We start from the raw sequence: 23797 nt of genomic DNA, 5'->3' as shown, positions 1-23797 counted from the left end.
GATATGTCCTGACCCTTGATTCCTGTCCCATGATATGTCCTGATTCTGAACCTGTGCTTAACCCCACGTAGGTCTTGGAACTTATAAAGATCCCATACGTCCCATCCCATATAAGAACCCAGGAAGTTAAAAAATATAATTGCCCTTATTACATATAATATTGCCCTTATTCATATAATATGGGATATTCTTTTCTCTTATTCTTTCTACTGCGCGGCAGAGGCGAATAACCCACGTAGTCATGTAAATCAGTCGGACGAATTAAGACATTGTGAACGGTAAATCAGTAAACAACATGTAATGAGAGCTGATCAGATGGTTAAAACAAGCGTAGACGGAGCGACCTTGTAGATGGGAATCAAGAACCCTCCCATCCTTATAGGAGAAGGAGCGGCCTTCTGATAGACCACCGAGCCGTCCAGAATTGTAGATATTACTGGGCCCGAATTGATTATTGATTGAACGTGATTTTAGTGAAACAGCACAATATTCAATTGTGCAAATAAAGGACTGTTTTTCCTATCGTTTATATTTAACTGATCGATCGCGAGAAGTCTAAAGAGGGTGCCGAGCATAAGCTTCAACCTTGTGCATTAATAAATGCTTTTCAAAATCCATATTACAAAGATACAGAAGAACATGAGGCGACATTGAGCAACAATCAGTGTTACTAGCATGGCTCAACATACACCGATCGCTCAACTCGTGAGCATCGATCTTCATTCTCAAAGACGAACCCGAACAAGGACGGGGGGGGGGGGGGGGGGGGGGGGTGCATCAAAATTTTCGTGAGGGGCATCTAAACTGGTTTTACTAGAAATTTAAGCACAATTAGGGACCATGTAGACCAACTGGTCTAGTACCAAACTTGTTTCAAGTGAGAAGTTGTAATAACGATATTTTTTCTAAAGAATGGTTGACACATTTTCATATAACTTGTCATATAAGTTTCCAACTTGTCGGTTATGGATTTGTAGCTATCTGTTTTATGCGTATTTTTCTTTTTTGTGTTGAAATTTTTATTTGTTAGTTTTGTTTTGAAAATATTTCATGTCGGGCATGTGACCCCGAAGATAGAGATACTTAAATTATTCAAACGTATAAGTGCTCGATTTTAGTGATGGGTATAGTTGGCAAAAATCCCGAGTCGATTCCAATCCGACTTCAAACATTTCGGAGCCGTTCCAAATCGTCCGGGGCCGCACGGAACCGTTCATAGTTGTCCGGAGTCGGATTCATCCCGAGTCGGCCGGAATCGAAGTAGACCGAAGCCGACCAGAGTGTACGGGATTTGGAGTCGGTCGGGGTCGGTTAGTGTCTGGGCCGGAGACGGTATAAGGGTGCTGTTGCAAAGTATTGTTGTCGTCGCTAAGTGTTATTCTTAGAAACAAAGGCTTGTTTATGAAGTGCACGTGAAAAGCAAAAGATAAAACACTCTAAACGAAATTAAATATGTACCGGCCCGACAATAATCTACTCCAGACAATTTTGACTCCGGGCAACTCCGTCTTCGGTCGACTCTCACTCTGACCGACTCCAACTACAAGTAAACTGCGCCTTAGTTCGTGCAATTTTAGAATATGGATCAGTTTTCTTGTCCATATTTAGAGCAACAAAACAACGGAAAATACAAATAAATATGATCCGATTTCATTTCAGAAGTGATCTAAATTCACTGCTACCCTAATTATCACCTCGAAATACTTGAACACCGTAAAATGGGCCAGTATATCAAGAGGTACCATTTACGCTCCAAACATTTTAAGCAGGGCATACTGGCCCGAAGTGCACACAACGAAATGACGAAGAAAGTGAAAGATATATTAAATGTGTCTTCTCACATTCACTAATATCTGTCGACTACGATTCCGACGATTTCGGGCGATTTCAAAGGATTCCGGACGATTACATACGATTCCGGACGATTCCAACGGTTTCGGAGTGACTGAACCTACCCATTCGGAACTGGCTCTGAAATTTCATGAAATCGTCCGGACCCAGAGCTGCTTTTTTGTTAATTTTGCCCATCTCTACTTTTGACAATTTCGAATTCGGGCAATTCGTCTTCCGGTCGACTCTCACTCCAGTCGACTCTGACTCCAGACGACTTCGAATTCGGGCGGATCTAGTGGTTCTGATTTTGTCGGAATCGAAACCGGACTAACTATAATTGGAGTCGGATCGGAGTTGTAGGTGCGCTCCAGCAATTTACTCACTACTCAATTTCACAAACACTATAGAAACGATTTAAATCATATTTAAGTTAGGGAAAGCATATAAAAAAACTTAATTTAGCGTCATTATTCACACGATCGTTTATCATAGGAACTAAGGACCTACTTGTTTGATGTTTATAGAAAGTTATTAGTACAAATATATAATTGATATTGCAATATAAATTAACATTGTTGCTATAATATTAATATTTTGATTGATAATGGTTTATTTTGGAACTTGCAAAATAATAAATTTTATTTTGGATTCATCCATCTTGGCGCTTGGATGAATAAAAGTGGAGCAAAATTAGGGCTACATTGCACAGTGGGGTAAGGATCGGAACGTCGTAAGTCCCAAAAACATTTTCTCGCATGAAAAAAATATCGTGTTTATTACACAGCTATTGTATCTCTATCCTTTCAATTTCTGAAGTTATGACTGGCCAAAGTTGAAAATTGTACCCAAACTTCGCTTTTCCCCCTAACTTTTATCATATTTTCACATAATGAATTTAGGTGTGAATATTTGTAGTGAGGGAATGAAAAATACATCGTTAGAAAGGATTTTTTTTCTTTTAATGAACAAAAGAACAAAAATGTTCCTTTCGTATTCTAGCACCTTTTTTATTAGAAACTGAAAAAACGTACTAAAAACAACATTTTTAACTTTGGTAATGAATTAAGAAATGTATACTTTTGTACATCTTCAATTTTTTCTCCAAATTACTTCTAATATTTTTTTTCTTTAAAAATGCCGACCGAGATAAAGTAGTTCCTCAAATCATTATTTTCTTTTACTTTTTAAATAAAGATTTGATGATACCTATTTATTTTTGATTACTTGGTTTATAAATGTTTAAAATTTTGTGTTGGTTATTTTGAACGTTTTATTATTAAAACCAATACAATGATAATCAAATATAAAACTAATTTGATGACGACTGTATTCATCGATTAAAATATGTGTCTGTGGCGATGTACAACCAAGGGATACAGGGTTTTCACTCGTTAGAAATATTTTAGGACCTTGTATAAATACTTTCTCTAGAGTATGAAGACCGAGCCGGTCTCGCAGTACAGTCGTCAACTCGTACGACTTAACAACATGCCCGTCATGGGTTCAATCCCCAAATAGACCGTGCCGCCATACGTAGGACTGACTATCCTGCTATGGGGGGAAATCAATTAGTCACTGAAAGCCAAGCCCATAAGTGGTACGGGCATGCCTTGACCGACAACGGTTGTTGTGCCAAAGAAGAAGAAGATGAAGACCAACATCTTGAATATGACGCTATGATCCCCTTGTTCGGCCTTGGTATTGGGCCAAATTGTATCTATGTTGTGGGCCAAAATATTTCTAACATGTGAAAACCCCTGTAAAAACGGTGTATAGTGGCGCCATCTGTATTTAAAACGACTAAAATAATTTTTTACAAGAAAATTGAAAAGCATTTTATGGAAGATTCGATATGATATATATCATAAATAGTACAAAAATGACTTATGACCACGGCTTGTTCGAGGCCGCCCCATAGTGCATTGTCTCATCGCTCAGACCCCCTTAGATGCATAAATTCGCCTCTAATTCAATGCCTCTATAGCCCATTACCCAACTTAATATGATGTAGAGCCAAGCGTGGATAACTAATACTAAAGTACAGAAAACGCTGCTAATGTTGATTCATAAGGTATACGTTTTTCCGTGTCACACTTGAATTCCAATTTCGTACACCGGACAATCTAACCTTCTACGGATGTTTCACAATTAGTCACGGCTAGCTAAACCCATTGGAGACGATTCCTCCTACGGAAATTCTAATCTACAGCCAGTTGTGTAGCCATTGGTCATCGTATTTGGTGGTATAAATGTAACGTATTTTATTTAATTAACAAAATCTTTGCTGCTCTCGTAATGATTGAAATCCTTTGGTCGGTAGTTTTGCAATAAAAGGCTTCACAAACACAATCGATTCGATTTATGAGTTTAATATTTGTTTCCAATTCCATTCCACCCACAGTTGCACGCCAGCAAATTTCAGCTCAACTTTGAGTTTCAAAATACTTGCCAGTCGATTAGGCAACCACCTTTCCGAAAAAGGCTTTCCGTTATCAAAGAGCAATAAAAACTATTACCATCTTATTCTTGCTCAACCGTGCGAAACCCGGGCCCCGGTAGTTATTAATTAATTTGTTTCGGTTCGCCTTTCTCCACTCCGCTGCACCTTTCCAGCAGCCTCTACCCGACGCGACCTGTAGCAGCTTCCGGCCATGGTGCCGAACCCGTTTGCTCCGTTGTTTCACATACACAGCAATGCATGGGTCCACATGCGGTAAACTCCCTCCGTACTTGGGCTGTTTGGAGGGAGTCCACCCTTTACCAAGAATCTTGAAGCGAACGAGTTTTAATCACTTTATTCGGAACGTTCGGACAAAACGTTCGCCATAGGAGGGGAGAAGAGAGGAGGACGACGGGTGGGACGTTTTAAATCCCTCCGCCCCTTCGGTTGGTGAGGGGTGGTTGCAAAAGGGTACATTGGTGAGGGAAAAGTTTCACGATTGCACGACTAAAAGCACCGCACCGTAGCGATAATGCGGTTCGCCACCCCCTCTCTGTTTTCCACTGAAACAGGAAGAGCAGCAAGGCGCAAAACGGATGACCTAAGATTAGGACCGTGGCGAAATTAAGCGGCGAGGATGTTTTTGGGGTCTGTTCACCACATCCCTTACCCCGCGCGGGGAGCAGGTTTGCTTTGTATGTGTGGGTGTGCCTGTATGCTTTGTTATAATAGTTTCGAGGATTATAGCGAGATACTGAGTACAAAGTACTTGCGCGTGCAAGGGAAAGCGATAACTGTAGCGTATGGGTTTTCGCGCGCGCGACTGCTGCACGGATCGGTTAGGAGTGTGGGTGTGTAAGGGTGGTTCAATTTCATGGTAAAGCTTGACTTGCGGTTTCTTCATCATATGTTCATTTATTTAGTGCGAACTGGTGGAATGATTTGCGTGAAAGCACACGGTGTTGGCGCAAAGGTGCGCGAAGAATCTCGGCGGTATCTTGACGCTAGACGCAAGGACTTATACATTATACGTTAATTAAACTTTGTAAGAGTCTTAATAATTATCACTTACCGTGTGGGTTGTTGTGGTTTGCCCGATACCGGGTTTGCTGGGGCTTGGAAAATGAGAGGGGTACCATCCAAATGGCACATGGCTTCAAAGAACTTGACGAACTATCTAGTCTGAAAAACACACTTACTTGAACACATACTAACGCATGTGTGTGTGTCTTTGTGTGCCCTTCATAATCAACATTATTATCGTTCCATTCACCGCCAGCCCACGATTCTGCCTGGCAAGAAAATGGCAATCATTAACATCGGTTAAATGCAGATATTGCCACACAAACGTGTCTCAAACGAACCACCCATGGCGGTTTAGTGCCGGAACGATCAACCGTCTCCATCATGTATCGTCTCCTTCATCTTGGCCAAGCACCAAAGTGCGTGTTGTTATGGGTGCAATGAGTTTTCGAGGATGATTAAGAACGATGGTCGGCAGGGCGCCGAATGCCAAAGACGGATTTGTTTCGTTGGCGTGCGTTGGTCGTTATCGTTTGTCGTTTGTTTGAGGAAATGGCACTAGTCAACCAATTAAATTAGAGTGTTTGCCCTCATTTGAGCGAGGTTTTAGGCCGGTCAAGCTGGTGGTCGGTGCTGAATATTCATGAGCCACTGGTAGAGATGCACCCCGTAGTGAGATGAAGGATGGTATGTTGTGGGATTTTTATCTACATAAAAGAACATCTGCTCGGTGCTAGGTCAGAAAAATCACAAACCAAACTTTCCTGAATATGAATGAACTCAACTCTTGATGGGTAGGTGAAATAGATCGTGAACGTGGGTATACTAGTTGTTTCTTAAATATTTATTTAAGATAATATTTTTGAATATGAATTTGAATATTTTCTTTTCATTCAATCATGTTAAACTACCTGTATTTTATGTATTATTCATCAGATTTAGGCATAAGGACAATTCCTACACCTAAATTAAGACCTTTGGTACCCTTGGTAGTATCAGATATGCATGTTCTGGTAATCAAATCCACTTCAATCAAAGTGTAAGTTAAAACATAAAGTATTAGCATTGAAATTAAACATATTTTTGGTTTATAATTCTTTATTCATCTTTAATCCATGATGCCCCAATACGTAGGACTGACTATCCTGATATGGGGGAAATTAAATTAGTTACTGAAAGCAAATGTTTTTAAGGCTATAGGTCAACTTTATAAATCAACTTCCCAATCTTCCACTATGAAAGACCACTGTGCATGTATATAAACACAGCTAAAATTTGGTTTAAAGTTTTGCTATGCCACTAACCCAACTTATAAACTATGCCGAATCATAATTATTTATTTATTTATTTGCCAACATATGTGTCTTGTTTTCTTGAGGCTGCGACAAACTAAGTACTCAAAACCTACCCTAGACCTAAACTCTAAATTATTCCTCTAACATCTCCCTTGATCCAGTGTCGCCAAAATTGAAAATTAATACAATGTTCTCTTTAAATGCGTTGGTCGTTAAATTAAAATCAAAGTGATGAGACCATGTATTGAATTGCCTTTGTTAAGCTTGTAACGGTTCTTTGTATCCATATAAAGTACGCGTTCTCTAGTAAACAAGGGACGTCTAATTCGTTTTTTAATATTTTAGCAACAAATACACATTGGTTTACCTTAAAACGGTGTTCGAGGGTTTGTAGGCCAAGTAGAAGGCAACGCGAGCGATTACTTGGCATGGTGATGAAAACTATAAAACACGGAAAATAAAATATTTTGTGCAAAAGAATTTCTCATGATTACTTTTATTATTGTGGACACTTTTCATAAATGCATGAAAAAGGTAATTTTCGAGTAATTCAACAATGTAGAATCCAAACTGAAGGTCTGTAGCGTGTTGAGTCCTTTATTGTTCGTTTTATTTATTAATGATGTTAACTCAGTCATTCCACACGATTGTTCTCTTTGTTATGCAGATGACCTAAAGATTTTTAAATCTATATCGTCTGTTGGTGAATGCGTATCGCTCCAAAACACCCTCAACCGATTTGCATCATGGTGCTCATCGAACCAGGTAGTTCTTCTTCTTCTTCTTCTTCTTTGGTTCAACAACCGATGTCGGTCAAGGCCTGCCTGTACCCACTTGTGGGCTTGGCTTTCAGTGACTGATTGATTCCCCCCCATAGCAGGATAGTCAGTCCTACGTATGGCGGAGCGATCTATTTGGGGATTGAACCCATGACTGGCATGTTGTTAAGTCGTACGAGTTGACGACTGTACTACGTGACCGGCTCAAGGTAGTTCTATGCCCCGAAAAATGTCATGTCATGTCCTTCAGTCGTTCACGTTGTCCCGTTACGACTGCTTATAACTTCGAGGGTATAGCAATAAATCGTGTACTCTCGGTAAAAGATCTTGGTGTAACTTTCGATAGCAGGTTATCATTCCTCGATCACATTGACGTTACCGTTAATAAGGCTCGTAAAACAATTGGTATCATAAAACGTTTTTCAATCCGCATAATCGACCCTCTGTGTTTAAAAGCGTTATATTGTTCGTTAGTAAGACCGATTTTGGAATACTGTGTTGTTGTTTGGTGTCCCACCTCATTTACATCGATTGACCGCATAGAAAGAGTGCAGAGATCATTTACTCGGTATATTGTCAGCAAAATGCCCGGCTTCACGTCAGATACCCTACCGGACTATGAGCAAAGATGCCAGTTGTTGGGTCTGGACTCATTGGAGAAACGCCGTCACATTTCCCAAATAATGTTTGTTGCCTCGCTCATATCTAATGCTGTGGATTCACATATCATTCTTTCATCCCTAAATTTCTATGTTCCAATTCGTTCCTTACGCCCTCGTGCCCCTTTATTTGTTCCAAATCGACGCACTTCAGTTAAACCAACCCTTTATTACGTGCTGTGAGATTGTTTAATTCCTGCGCACACCTGTTTGACCATCACCTCTCCTTACCATCCTTCCGATCCATCCTCCGAGCAAATATTTAATAAGTTTAGTTAATAGGTATGTTGTTAAGAATTCAATTCAGACAGCAGTTATGTAAAAAAGAAAGAAAAAAGAAAAGAAAAAAAGAAAAAACAACACATTTGAGAACATTTTTCGTGTAATATATGCAAAATTGGTTAAATTCACGAACAAAACAAATTTTCAATTGTGCGCAGTTTTGTGGATCTAATTTGATTACTGCAGGTCGTAAGCTCTGTAACTTGCATTGTTTATATTTTCGGAAGTTTTATTACATGAACGATTTGTCATGATTGTTAAGCAAAAAACTGACGAAAGAATGAGAATGAAAGAATTAAAAAATCTTGTTTTCTGCTGGTTTAAACATCCTGACACCAAAGCGGGAAAGACGGACACTTTGTTATAGGGAAAGATGGACACCGAATTTGTTGAGTTATTTTACTTTTTATATCAATTGGTGATGAATATATTTCTTCAAACACCTTAAATTAGGGTATTTTGAAGCTATAAACCAATCAGCAACTTAAGAAAATATTGAAATATGCGACGAATGAAACACTGGTCAAAATAGCAGTTATGCGTTATGGTACTACTGGCTCGACGCTGATGAGGTTCTTCACGAAATCCAATATTTTGTCACGACTTGGACAACTTTCATAATAAAAAAAAGATGAAGTACTGATATCAAATCGTTCAGGAATAGATGAGAGATTATATGGCTTTACAGAATGGGGTTCAAAAAGTTCAATCTTCAATGTAAGAAACGGCTGGACCTATTAACAAGTCCCTCAAATATGTTGTGGTCGCGGACTTTCTGCAGAATAATATCCTAAAGTGAAGTTTTAAATTGTTGTTCTGTAAGCTGATGCAACGTCCACTGTTAGTGACCAATATTAAAAAAGATGCCTTAGATTCTACATTCTACGTTCTATTAGAAGCGGTGCTTACAATTCCTAAATTCACGGCTGAATGAATCGTCGTAGCAATTGGTCAAAAATTGGTTTATAAACGTACCAGGACGTGGAAAGCGATAGAATTTGTTAAATTACTGTAAAACTCTTCAATTTCCAACGTTTTCTAAAGGTGTCCATCTTAGCCTTCATGGTGTCCATCTTTCCCATATCAGGTGTCCGTCTTACCTGTACATTTCCAAACTGCACGAAAAAAATCATGTTTTTCATTCATGAAAAAAACGCAAAACTTAGACATACAAATTCCTTTATTAAAAATCTCCAATAAGTTTGGGTTCAGACATTACAAATGAAAAATATGAATCGTGGAAAATTGGGGAATATGGAATACGCAAACCACGCAGGCAGTTTGGGATAATATAGAATAACAGCATCAGGAGAAGTTTCTTACCATCAAAGTACATATCACGATGGAGACAATATTGATGAGCATCTGGGCGAACTTAAAGATTTTTTCGATAAATCGCTGGAACAAAACTGGCTGAAGATCTTCTAGTAGTTCGTGTTTTCCGAAGCTTATCAAGTTCTAATAATGTACTGCCAACAACGGGGGCCTTCACGATTCTAGTTAGTTTTTTGTATGGAGTTTGACAGTTGGAGGCTGAAATCATGTAAACACTCCATACAAAACCACACAACAAACTAGCCTGCAATTTTCAGTCTAGATTATTCTAGCCACAAAGCTAGAATTAGATTCGAGATCCTGATCGAAAACACGGTGTTGTTTACATTTACCCCAAGGTGCATTAAAGAGATCACGTGGTGGAATCTAGAATCGAAGTGTATGTAGTTCAGGTGGCTTCATAACATGTTTTTATAAAAATATTTGAATATCATTTTTTTGACAGGATGGGTGAAAACTTTTGTTCAAACAAGCTTTCTGGAGGCTTGACGAATACTCAAAACACTCTTAAAATCTTCATTCAGAAGCAGAAGCGATAAAAATCAGTCTTCTAAATTCATACACCTTGGGATAAGCCCACCTGTCTATTATACTCACTTTGATAGCTGTTCGAAAACTGCTATACAATGCCAACAGCTGACAGGCTGAAATTTCAGCCTACGAACTTACCACGGAAAGGACCCCAACATTAGCAAACTGACCCGGCGCTCTAGCAGCAATCGAACACGACATCGAACATGAAAAATGTATGGGATTTGACATGTTCGATTTGTTGGTTATCAAATCGAACATGTCAAATCATATATATTTTTCATGTTCGATGTCGTGTTCGATTGCTGCTAGAGCGCTGCCTGAATTGATGCGGCAGCTTGTTAAAGATTTTTTTTACAAAAATTACCAGCAGTGAGCTTCATCAGGGGCAAGTACGGTTGTTCTAACGAGAAAATGAAAGTGTGTAATCTAAACTAGTCTAGACGAATGTAGTTTAAAAGACTTAGAGTCTCTATAATTAATCAAACAAACGATTAAACTAAAATAAGTGAAGTGTCAGAAAATCAGAGGATTGCATAGTTCATTATATCAGGTTTGAATGAGTTTACATTCATTACCAGTGAGTGTGCAATGGAGGACAGTACTATTAACTCACGCGAATTCTCATATATGCGCAAATAAGACATTTTTGCGTGTCTCTAAATGCACCTCGTAAGAACAGTCCAAAGTCGGTATGTTTTGCTGATGGTAAACATGCAATAGTGGAAATCATTGCATGATTTAATTATATTTGTTGAAGAATGCAAAGAAGATTACGTTGAGTGATGTACTGTTCGTTCTAAATCTTGACATGAATGTTACATCGGTATGCAAACAAGGTCAAAAAGGAGCGACAGTTGCTTTCAACAATTGCAGGGAACGCGACAATTTAAATGTAATTAATTATTTTAACAAACATTTTTTTTTAATCTTGAATCGCCACAGACGATATTCAAATTTAAATTAATTTAGTAATTCTTAAATTAATTCTAATTCCAGTAATTCTCGGAAACCACACAAATGACATTATCTTCATTATCTTGAACATTTAATTTTAACGGATACGTTTTTGAATTTAAAATGAACAAACCGCTCAAAATGCGTGTAACTGTTTTCAACCATGCAATCTTAGCTAAAAATGTGCATCAGCACGATAAGTATCAAACGAGGATAGCGGTCCTTGAAACAGCATAAGTCTAGGAATATATCACGCATCCAGTAAGGCCATCTGGTACTACTTGACCTCCATGTTTTAGCAATTAAGGAAATCGCCAACAAAACCTACAACGGTTTAACCTAGGTGTCATCAAGCGAGTACCAATTCTGAGAAGCGTAAGAAAATTTCGCATCCATATTTCCCAGGATCATAAATTTTAAACCTAAAAAATCACTTAAATGCAGGCTCTTTTAAAATTTCAACCGGGTAATCAATTCAAGAAAGCTGTAACTTTAGTCAATTGAAAATTAAATTTTAAACATGCACCAAAAGATTCTTACGAAATGCAACCAATTTTTTATTCCAAGAAAGGCAATAAAAAAGGATCGAATTTCCTTCCATAGCACTTGACAACAAAACAGAGCACTTGGAACACCTTATAGGTAAATATCGTAGGCGCGTCAAATGGAAAGGCGTTGACGAAATAAACAGATCACTTGGAACACCTCATAGGTAAATAGCGTAGGCGTGTCAAAAGGAAAGGCGTTAAGGACATTAAGCCAATAGTATAAACTGTAATTATGGATACAAATAAACAGTTGCTATTTAGATCTCTAACTGAAAAGATCACGTGTGTTAGTATCGGGAATTTTTTTTTCCTCAACTTTTAGAAGGTGGTACTGCCAGTGCGTTGGCAACGGTCTCGTTCAGCCGTCTGATCGAGCCAAAAATATGTTGTAAACGCCTCAAAGTTTTACAACAACAGTGGATCGGACCAAATCCAATGAATGTTAATTTTTGTAGGTACATTACTAGTAAAAGCAAATTAATAGATAGGGACCGAAAAGACCTTTCGCTCTCTCCATCCTTGGCTCCTCTCGCAGAGGCGAATAAAGTCAGTAGGCTCAAGGTCCCAATAAAAAATCCATCCTTGGTAAACAATCAGCACGAGCAAGAAAAACAAGTATGAACAAACTCTACGAAAGAAACGAGAACATTTATCCGAAAACTTTCCACGATTGAACAGTGTTTATCAAAATCTGGATCGGTAAATCATGTGCGTATTAAATAACCTTAGTTTAGAACATCAGGTTTAAAAAACTACGTGGCTATGCCTGGTTTTGTTTGTTACCTTTCTGATATTTTGCACCAGCTTAGGCGAAGAGTATCCATGTGAAGATATGTGAAGACGCCATTCCAATACGCGGTTTATAGAACCTCAAAGTTAAGACACATCTGGGGTAATGCATAAGAAAAAATAGGTGACCGATTTAGGGCGACCGACACTGTACACAGTAGCCAAGTTTAGCTGACTTATTTAGAAGGAATGTTGATGAAGAGGGAGTCAATACGCAGTGAGAAGTTATGATCAACTATAGAAAATAGGCATAAATGAAGGACACAGAACTAGCTTAACTGTTTATTTGAAATGTCTGTCTCAATAATAACGAACTGAAAGCTATGAAGAGCTATGAAAGAATGACTCAGGAAGAGACGGCTCAGTTAAAGAAAGAAGAACGAACATCCAACGATGAAATTCGGACTAATATTTTTAATGCAGTTGGAAACATTGTTCACAGTCAACAACCCCAGCATGGTCACTATAAATGAGTAATGAGGAATAGTATACATGTTTATCAGATTACTGTTAGAAATAATAAGGTGGTACTCGAAGTTGAAGTTGGATGAAGAATTTTGTTTGGTCCCATAAAGGAAAATAAGGATATTCCTTATCAACGAATATGTTGAATGTTGTGTGGATAGATAATTAAGCAGTAAGCAGTAACTAAAAGGTTTGTGAAATTGTACAGGACGAAAAAGTTCACTTTGAATTTGATAGCGATATCCAGAAGATGGTGTGATAAATGCTTTGGTTTTAAGTTTTCTACTAAGATGTCTTCTATTAGAGGCTCCTAGATGTTAAAGTTATTAAAAAAATGCCTGATAGCAATGAAACATAATTCATATTGAACATCTGATGAACATCTCGTGTTTATTATTGTTTTACTCATCAGCATAACTGCCTTTTAGTAACACATAAATGAACAAATGTATACAATGAATCAAAAGTCATAAACTCATTTGTTTACCTACATTTTTGTCACGCTAATCCTTTTTCTCTCCATACAGAGTCAGCAATAAAACGAATCCAGCGATCCTCTGATTTTTCTACACTCTTCCGCATGTCTGAGCAAGGCGATCGCCTCGCCACCAAAACCGTGTACCCAAGCAAGCCAATCTCTGTTTCAAGCTAAGCCTGTTTTCAATCCACTTCACTATGGCCCTGTACACGTCACATAAGATATTTCTTCCAGATAGTCCACCGTCTTGAGGCAGAGACAACCCCGGCAGTTCCGGTTCCCAAGGAAAAGTGGAAGAGAAGCCGCAAGCGTCGAAAGATGACAAATATACGAAGAACTTAATCCATCACAGACAGCCTGCGTCCACGAGAGCGGGTATCTGTTTATGGGGCGTGATAGGAAAGGCTGCTAGCATCAGCCCGCACTGCATGGTCGTTTGGTGGTCGTATGTTGTTGTTTTTTTTCTTTATTTTTTGTTCTTATCTTTTATACGTTTGCAGTACCCTCTTCATTGGTAACGGGAACGGGATCGAACTCAAAGCCTAGATTTACGACGTTATTTCCTTCGGTGATCTAAAAATTATATCCACAAGGGATTTTTCATCCGCGCGGCTAAGCCTAAAGCCGGTATGAGGATGTGCTTCAACGGGCACAAATGGGCCAAGGACTAGCTTTCGGGAGCCCGCTAGCGCCGCCTTTGGCATTTTTGGCAACATTGTAAAAGGGAAAACACACACATACACATACATACATACTTTAAAAAAGAACACCATGCATCCGTCCCTTGCGGTTCGATATGCAACATTAAACGTCTTATTAACTACGTCGCTGGAGTGTGGAGTGAATATGTGATGGAGACGCCCGGTACTTTGTGCATGCTCTACCGAAGGCGGTGAGTGTGATGGAATCAAAGATTATGAACACCATTGGAAAATGCAAACAGAATATATGATGTACTGAAATTGTTATTTTAAATGAATAGTTTATACAAATAGTTAATACATAAAAAAGGTGAAAATGATACATATGTACTGTTTTCATTTAAAGAAAAGAAAAAAAAACGACAATGTTTCAAATGCTTATTAAAAACATGTTAAAAGTATTTAAAAAATATACATATTTGAAAGCACATATTATTTAATTTTGTCGGGCATTTTTAGTACTTTTCCCACTAGCATTACGTTACAAGCCACTATTTTCACGTACGATATTTTAGCCAACACATACACAGTGCCAGTTGCGGCGCTGTGTTGTGAGTAGCGCTTCCCCAACACATCGAAATCAATCATCAAACAAGCCACCAGTAATGATTTGTTGATCCGTAGTAGCTTTCCGTACCGTCGCACCATCTGGACCGGGGCAGCCTAGACGGCATAGTAAAGCTGACTCACTATTACTACCACCCCAGCAACACATCATCATCATTGGCAGGGTCGCCCGTGACGGGGACTGTTCGGCCACCTTCTCTCACTCACGCCGTTTTCACCGTCTGTGTGTGTGTGTGTGTAGCTTATATTTTCATCTTTCGTCGAACGGAGACACATCTCCCAACATGCTTTGAATGTAGAGAGATGCGCACGCGTGACGCGCCCCGATGAGCGAGACGTGCCGCTAAGGATGCTGCGAGCTGTGCCGCGTACAAGTGTGAAAGAGAGGAAGAGAGAGAGAGAGAGAGAGAGAGAGAGAGAGAGAGAGAGAGAGAGCAGTAGCAGCTGGCCTGGCGCTGATGAGGCTTTCTCTCCGAGCCACGACCAAACGCACGAGAGAAGAATCCCAACGGAATATTTCATAGTAACATCAAAGGATGCTGGGCTGCTGGGAGTGTCACGAAGTACAGTAACAAAAGTTCTGCTGTAGCTCCCAGACTCTCCCATCTCTCGGTTACTAGGACCAGCAGAAACTGATTGTTTTGGGCACTTGCTTTCCCCTTCACACCTACCAGGCCCGGATCGGTAGTAAGGAGAGCTTTGACACTCGACACTGAGTGCGAGAGCAATGTGTGCTAACAAATGCACAACAGTTCGCAACACGGGGCCGAGTTGTCAGTCCCGGACGAGACTTGTAACGGTGAACTCCCGCTGGGTGTGAATCGGCCACAGAAATCGGTGCCTGTGTGTATTTGTTTCTTTTTTTCTTTCTTCCTCCCACACCCCGGGAGTAGCCTGGTGTGTTCTAGAGTTGGCCGGACGCAGCGCCGAAACGGGTCAGTGATCTGCAGTGTCTGAGTGTACACTTAAAGTCTACATGTGCTATGGGTAAGAAGGGGCGAGTCGCTTGAATGTGAAGCAAAGCCAAACGCAGCTGTGCATAAAGCTTATTGGTGCCCAGATTTGGGAAGCTCATCGAGCTACAGCTGTGTCGATGCTGTGTGGTGTGACCTGGAGCTGCTGAGGTGAGCAATAGCTCGTTTTAAGCCGCGCAAGGAGCTGGGAGCGAAAGGGTCATGAGCTTACACAGCTGTGAGTAGTCTTAGAAGCACACATACACGCACACAACTGCACGAAGATGTAAGGTTTCTTCCCAATGCCCAGTGCTCAGAAAAGGCAGTGTTCAGATGTGTTTTTTTTTTTAACGGTGCCATTTAACCGGAGGTCGGAAGCGTGCAGTCACTGGTAACCTGGGTAAACTGAGTTTGGATTAGAGTGGGTGTGAAAGTATGTGTTTTTGTGTGTATGGATGTGTTGCGTTGATATCGGTTTCAGAATCATCGAGATATGTCAGCAATAGTGTTGGTGTAGGTGGAAAAAATTGTCGAATTACAAGCATCGAGATGCTTCGAGTGATCGAACAAACCAAAATCAACAACAATTCAATTAATCGTTTTTGCAACGCAGAAGAGGTTGACAGTTATGTTGAGGACGACCGGCCAGAATGATAAGGCCGAAAATATGCGTATGTGTTGTGAGATGATGGCCTGATCAATACGTTTTGACAGAGTGTATTTAGTGTGTCAACTTTACGCTGTTGCTATTATGATCAAAGTGTGCCGAAAGGCAACACTGTGAAAATTGGGTTCGCAAGTCTGCTTACAGAAATCCTGTTGTCAAGAATCAAAATATTCGTTGCGTGAGATAGGTTACCATCGGTTGAAATCGTCCGTTGCTGCCAGAAGCTGAGTGTGCTTGACCAGGGAGGTAATGATAACTGCGTTAAATGTATGTATGTATGTTCCTTTTTGGTACCGAACTCTCAAACTGGGGTTTACTTTTTTGTTGTTGGTCAATCTTTGTCGTTTCTTTTTGTACCTTGACCTCAATTCGGTTAACCTTTGAGTCAATGTCGCGCCGGATTTACAGCGTTTGTGGACGAGAATAGGCTTTTGGTCACACGCAATGACTTTCCGGACTGGTCGGCTTGTGGCTCACCAGAAGGAAGGAGTTTTACGGTCCTCATTTCATGGTTGACTGACTTTCCCGTCCCATTACGTGTCTCGATGGGTAGCAAATTGCCGTAGCTTAGCATCTGTGCTTTTGTTTAATGTGTGAAACAGATGTGGAATCGTGTTCAATATTCTCAACAAATAAATTCCTCGAATTTGATGTAAAGAGGATTCTACTATGTTTTATTATCATTATATATATGCTGACCCACAAAATCAGTCGTATTAAAGATGTTTGCTACCAATTGGAAAGTAATTTGGACACTTTCCCAATATCTCTCGTTCTCTCCCTTTTGTGGTTTCCACAGATATGGCTCGTGTAAGCTCTCAGCTGGTTCCGCCTCTCTCTCTCTCTCTCTCTCTCTCTCCCTCTCTCTCTCAAATCTTATTCTCCATCTTGCTCCATTTTTGCACTCTTGAGATTTCACTCTTCCGCTCTGGTGGTTGCCTAGGCTACATCGTGTTCATGTAAGTCCCCCCGGCGTATACACAAGTGTGCGTAGCTGTGTTGCTCAGCAGCGTAGCTGATTGTATGTGCAGACCTTTACGACACCCACACACATAGAAACTATCCAAATGTGAGCGTTTCGCAGAGATTCACCAATCCGCCCAGTAGGGACCATCTTGGTCTGCGAATGTTACGAAATAATTACGATAAACTCATAACAATTTGTATCCCCATCGTTCGGCATGGGTTCTCGCGTGCCTACGCTTTACTGAGACAGTGGTTATGTTAGGAATTGGGTTGATTTTTTGGCAGAGATTTTTATACATCCTTGGGCCACAGAAAGTGAACGGCCAAAGTATAAATGAAGGTGGATGATACACTGTACGTGGCTAGTTTAATGCACGTTTTAAGTTTAAATTCATTCACGAAATTAAAAAAAAATTAAGCAAAGACAAATACACAATACGTTTCACTGCAGAACGTCCAGTAATAAAGTTTGCACTGTAACTATTGTGTTTAAAAACTAAATATAGGCGATAAATATAGGCTTTTTATTATGATGGACTTATTTATCTGTTGTTGTATTGTATTGTTGTTGTATTGTTTATTGTATTAAGTGATTGGCCAAACAAGCGGCCTTATCACTGAATTAAAACTAAAACTTAAATAACTAACGCAGTGTACAATGACAAAACGGATCAACAAAATCTAGTAGGTAGGTGCCAGTCAAATGAAATGTAACGCTGATTAAATTTACGGGCCATCGCAGTCATTGGGTCGTTCTCGCTGTATGCACGTCTTGTAAGGTCAGTTCTTATTAGTCTGTAGTTACGGAACACTCTAGGAGGGACATTTATGTTGACTCTAGCCAGTAGTTCTGGCGAATCTATCTCACCGACAATAAGTTTGGACAAAAACGTACATTGGGCATTATCACGTCTCCTAGCAAGTGTGTCCAGACCAAACAACAAACAACGAGTATGATACGATGGACGAGGGGTTACATTACGCCACGGAGTGAAGTGTAGGACAATACGAGTAACTCTCTTTTGGACATCTGTGATTAATTCACGGTTAATCCGTGCAGTGTATCGGTTGGTGTGCTCGATTCATGATGTGATTTGATGACAAGCATGTTGATAGATCATAGTTAAGATTGTAAGGTACCGGTAGTAAAAAATCAACTTGTTTTCGCCTTGTTTTCGCCAAAATTTTGACTTAATTGTCAGGTAGGTTTATTTTTTATTCAAGCTACAAAGGTTTTAAGAACGATTTTCTCGTTTGCTGCCGGTACTGGGATTCAATTTTCCTGTCAATCGATAAATCACACTAAATCGTCTCCATATCCCGTTCGTTACTTTTCCTTCCTTCGCCGGTTTGACCTACACGCGCACAACCGTCGGGCAGGATTTTCATTTCAGCTGTACCCAATTTCTGCCAATTGATCTGGAACGAATCTCAAAAATAAGTGTAAGTGTTGGTTTGGTTTCTCGTATTTGAGTGAACCAAACTTTATGTCGCGCTTTTACAGCGTCCCCAATCTTTCGAAGTACGATTTGAGCGCTTTCTTTTACCGGTTGAGTTTATATGTCCTGTTTGCTTATCTGCTTCTTCCAATAGAAAGGGAAACGCTTTTATCACTCGAATTCCGGCAATAGTAGCAGGTATGTCTGATTTGTCGTGCGTTGCTTAGCGGTGTCAGTCAAAAGATAAACACCGTGTAGATTATGCACTGTTCAATCACAGCATTCTGGTTGCATAGTGTTTGCAAAAGGTGAGCGGAGAGAGTGGAGTAGGTGTTTTCTGTACGATTAAACAATGCTTTCTTTAGGATTTGTGGAGACAGGTTACTTTTGGATCATGTCTACGTTTTAAACGAAACTGACGTACTAAATCACGTACTTTCATTTTCGACAGACCATTGCTGTTGGAATCCTTCGCCTCATTTATCGATAGTAGGTAATTAAGAATTTGGTGCATATTGCTTAAGACTGTAGCTAATTTTATGATGTATTATATCAAGTTTTGTTGGAGTCATCAAATTATTGCTTGATCTGTACTTATGACTACTCGAATGTTAGTTTTTTAGCCATTTGTACACATTTGAAACTTAAGTGTATATGGTAAAATTCAAGTTGTAAGTATTGCTAGGCACATCCGAAATGAAGTTCCTAAAGTTGAACATTTATTTGTACCTAAAGTTTCCCAGTACTGCAAACAAGAGTGAAATATTTCTAAAAGATATTACCTCACTTAGCTTTTACCTTTCGCCTAAAGCTCTCGGAACATTGTTCATACTCTCTTACGCACATAAATATCGAGCAATAGCTAGGGACGATCTTGGATAGGAGCATTGCCTGGAAACGTCGAAGACATAGAACATAGGATGCCCCCGGTCTCAGGGTCAGGAAGGATCTTCCGATTGGTTTCGGTGAAGTTGCTAATGGATTTCGACCATCGGCTGAAGATTCTATCAAAAACCGCCTTCGTTTTGGGTTGTGTCGTGGAAAAATCGGACTTTTCCTTTCAACCTTTTGATATCGTTAATCGGACTCTTCGCCCCAGAAACGGAAATGGGTTGACTGGAGGCAGGGACCACTACAGTGGAAAAAGAAAAACGCAAAGAAGCGATATTGAGAGTGACAAAAACGAAATCTTCAAGAGAAGAGGCAGCAAGAGCAAGAGCATGGAAAAGAAATGAGTGTCTAAAGTAGCACGAAAAGCGTGCGCTACAAGAATACAAGACAAAACTCGGGAAGGAAGTTGTGCTGTTTGGATGCTTCCCTACTTTTATAGTCCTCTTTTCTTCGGGCAGTTATTTTCTTAGTCATTCGTTGTGGTTGTGTCGATGTGAATGGCACTGTGTGCATGTAAAATCGTGCTTATTTATTAGACCAAAATGTTGCGAACGAGGCGGGAGACGAGCGCCATTATTAAAAAAGGACTGGTTCGGGTCATTCGTAGGTGGCTTTTTTATGATTGTCTTATATTGTACTTGGTGGAGGTTCGGCTCCCATTTTCTAGGATACTCAGCACCGTACAGAGTGATTCCCAGAAACATTTTATTCATTTTTTTGTCGTCCATACTAGGACATGGCTAGAGATTGCTTCTACATGATGTTACAGGACCACGCTTGGGTAGCCATTGGAACAGTAGCAGCTTTATTTACCACTTTTAGGTTTTATTGTTTGTCCAATTCACAAAAAGGAGTAGCCCTAGAGAAGATGCAAGCAGTGGCCGGAAAAGTTAGGTCCATTTGGATGGAAATTGTAATGTTGTTTAGTCGAAGCAGGGACAAACCACAGTTTGGTGTTGTAGTGCACAAGTTCCACTTTCCCACTCGACTGTCTCGTTATTCCTTTCTTTCGGATGGTACATGGCAGTATGCAGTTTTTTTACTATCCTTTCCATCAATTCGCTAGAAGCAATCTTTCAGCCAAGAATCGGTGTTTTTAATCTTCTCCCGAATCAACCCATCTACAACGGTATCCCTTTCTGTAGCATGTGTAGATTTTGCAGTTCGCAAGCGCGCGCGCACGTGTGTGTGTGTTTCCATATCAACTGAAGAGTGTTTGTGAGATAAAAGATTATTTCGTTCGGGGGAAGCGATGGATCGACCGATGGGGTTGGGGTTGCTATGTTTCAGGAGTGGTCCTTTTTTCAGTGAATTTCCTTCTTGGGTGCTCTTCTTTTCCACTAAACGGTTATCCCGACACGTCAACAACAAAGCGCAATCTGATTGAAGTGGTACGAGCCGCTAAAGCTCCCCGACCCAGCGTCCACGTGCAATTTTGTATCGTCGTTAGCGCGTGTGCGTGTGTCTGCAAATCAACCAAAGGACGATTTAATGATGAGGGAATTTTAATTTAACTGAAAGCTTCCGATTGGTAAGCCCGGTTCCGTCTTCTGGAAGAACGGATCGTTTATATTTCGTCCGAAACCAAAAATCGATCAAAACGAACGGCGTACGTATCCAACGACAGCAGCAAACGATGCTCCTCGAAAGGGAGCGCACCAGGTGTGCACATTTAGACTAAACTGCTCGTTCGATTAGGAGTATGCTAGGGATGCTGAAAAGATGTAGATAAAATCAATCAACTTCAGCCCACAACCATGAGTACGCATAAGCTGACAGTTAGCCTCGGCAAGTTCTCCAGTACCAGTGCACGTGCTGTGTTCGTATTCCTTTTTTCCAGCTTATTTTACTCTCTGCAACGAGGTTTCTACGAGCGGTGCACTTTATGATAACGCAGCTTGATAAAACCTTTCCTGGTGTACATTTGGACGTGCAGAAAACCGAACGGGAAGAGAAACACTCTTTTAAATAGAAAACGGTACACTTTTGTCGTTACGATTTTTAGCATCTCTATTTAAGGCAGCTCCGTTGATTGCTATCTTTATCGGCTAGCTTTCTTCATGCATTAAGTCCCCTATTTATACAAGAATAAGTCAAGCTTGTTCAACATGCAGTTTGTGCGTTACGGTAATAGATAGGCAAGTGATAAATTGGCAAAGGTGTTTGCTTGCAAATTATGTTGAACGAATTTAGTCGTGTGAAGTGGTGGAAACCGCCTCGCAAAACTTTGTTCGAGCAATTTGATAAACTTTGATAAATTATATTAACTTATTAAGAGAATAAGGGAATAAGAAGAATATAAGAGAATTGATCCGCATATCACAAATGCATTGTTTTATTCGGAAGTATTTAAAAAGCATGTTTAGTACAATTTGTTACATTTCTTAAGAAGATCTTCTTTGGTCTAAAAATCGTTTTCGGTCTAGGCCTGTCTGTATCACTAATGGGATTGGCTATCAGTCATTTATTGATTACCCAAAACAAGATGGTCAATACTGCGTAGGTTTGATCTCGCGACGGGCATGTTGTTGTTCGGACAGTTTTAGGCTCGTATTGTCATATGGTAATACAAATAATTTAAAAAAACACTACGTTGTTGCTTAAAAATTGAAATGATCAAAGGTATTTTTCGATATGGTTTGGTATTCTTATCAGATATAAATAATTATCACTCGATTTTGTAAATGTAGACTTGGTTCCATATTTTAATTTTTCCGCCCATATTTAAAAGTCGATTTTAATTAGTACCTGAGGCAAATGCAATGTTGATAGAATGAAAAAAAAAAAAACAATTTTCTTAAATTTATTTCGTTCGAATAGATAAACTTTCCTGATTATGTTTATCTAAGTGACTTAAAAATGCGGACGAGAAATCCGAAAAATGCTAGGGATCGAACGGAAAATAATGAAACGTATTAACCTCGCTTTATCCATTCGTTCCACCACCCTTTTTACGTCACTTGGATTCTTTTCCTCACCGAGTGCTTTCAAGTAATTCGATCGGTTCGAAGCGGTCAGCATCGGTTCCGAGTTGCTTCGGGGTATTTTTAAAGTCTTCTCTCCCTCCCCACGCACCCCCATTCCAACTCCCCACTCAGGGGATTGATGTGAAAGCAATGAAGAAACCCCAACATCAAAAAATGTACAAAAGTTAAGATATGTAACATTTTGAGTAGATGGAATAGAAAAAGATGGAAAAAATCTCAACACAAAACGTAATAAGAAAGAAGAAAGGAGTTGAAAAGGAACTTACAACAGAGAACAGAACGAATTGATTTTATTTTGAACCCATTTTTTATCTGCTTGTGGTTTTCATTTTTCTTGTTGTTGCTGTTACTATTACGCCCGTTTCTGGATGCTTTTAATGTTTTTTTTTGTGAAAAATGTAAAACATGGGTGTATGTGGGGGTACATTTTTTGAATTTGCGACCAAGTGGGAGTGCTTGAAGTAATGTGAAGATAACTGTGAAAGAAAGACGACAGTCTTCAACAATGGTGGCATTAACACGATGCCTGCGGTATCTACATAACGGCCAACACATAAAGCATAAGAGAGGAGGTCCCCGTCGTTTTGAATCGGGAAACATTTTTGCATAACAAAGCACGAAGCGCGCGGGACCATGTATACTGTTGTACTTTGTTGGGAAAGAAATGGAACAGTACAAGAACATGTTTGTGTCCGTGTGTATGTACTTCAATACGCTGTCAAATGTAAAGGCTTATCAAAAATTCCCGCATACCCGCTCCGACACATTTCTGTGTCTTCGGCCGTCCACTCGGGATTCTATTGTAAGAAGGAAAAAGGGAAATTACAAAATGGAAATATTGAACCCTTTCTTGGGGTCATTTAGTACAAAGGTTTCTTTGTTGGTCAGCGTTCTGTCCCGCGCTGGAAGGACGCTTCCACGGATCAGTGGGCTTTTCACTGGATATCTGATCGCAGGCAGATGTTGGTGATGGGAGTTATTGAAATACGAGAAAAGCTTATATTTTTTTAATGTTTTTGCTTTAGCGGTCTAATTCACCGGCTGCATTGGATATACTTGTACTGATTTTTCGCATTGTACTACAATGTGAGGTACTTGTAGAAATTTGCGAATTCTTTGCATCATTGTATTGTGTTTAATTTAGAACAAATATCGGAGTAATTCATTTTTTTGCATTGTTTTTTTTTGTTTCAATCTAAGTCTTACGCCCAA

General features: G+C 39.8%; 1 protein-coding gene across 4 annotated transcripts in view; it reads left to right on the top strand.

The window, feature by feature from the left end:
* The first annotated feature begins 15045 nt into the window (after window positions 1-15045).
* Window positions 15046-23797, top strand: part of LOC120959176 (muscarinic acetylcholine receptor DM1) — a 77895-nt gene continuing 69143 nt past the window's right edge. For 2 of the 4 annotated variants that reach the window (XM_040382380.2, XM_040382376.2), the window contains exon 1: window positions 15046-15669. The gene's annotated coding sequence lies outside the window, so the exon portion shown is untranslated. The remainder of the gene's footprint in view (window positions 15670-23797) is intronic. The other 2 variants (XM_040382378.2, XM_040382377.2) reach the window with 2 other exon arrangements.

The sequence above is a fragment of the Anopheles coluzzii genome, chromosome 3, assembly GCF_943734685.1.
Source record: "Anopheles coluzzii chromosome 3, AcolN3, whole genome shotgun sequence".
Taxonomy (NCBI): Eukaryota; Metazoa; Arthropoda; class Insecta; order Diptera; family Culicidae; genus Anopheles; species Anopheles coluzzii.
The sequence above is the reverse complement of the archived record's forward strand: the minus strand, read 5'-3'. Positions and strand labels throughout refer to the sequence as shown.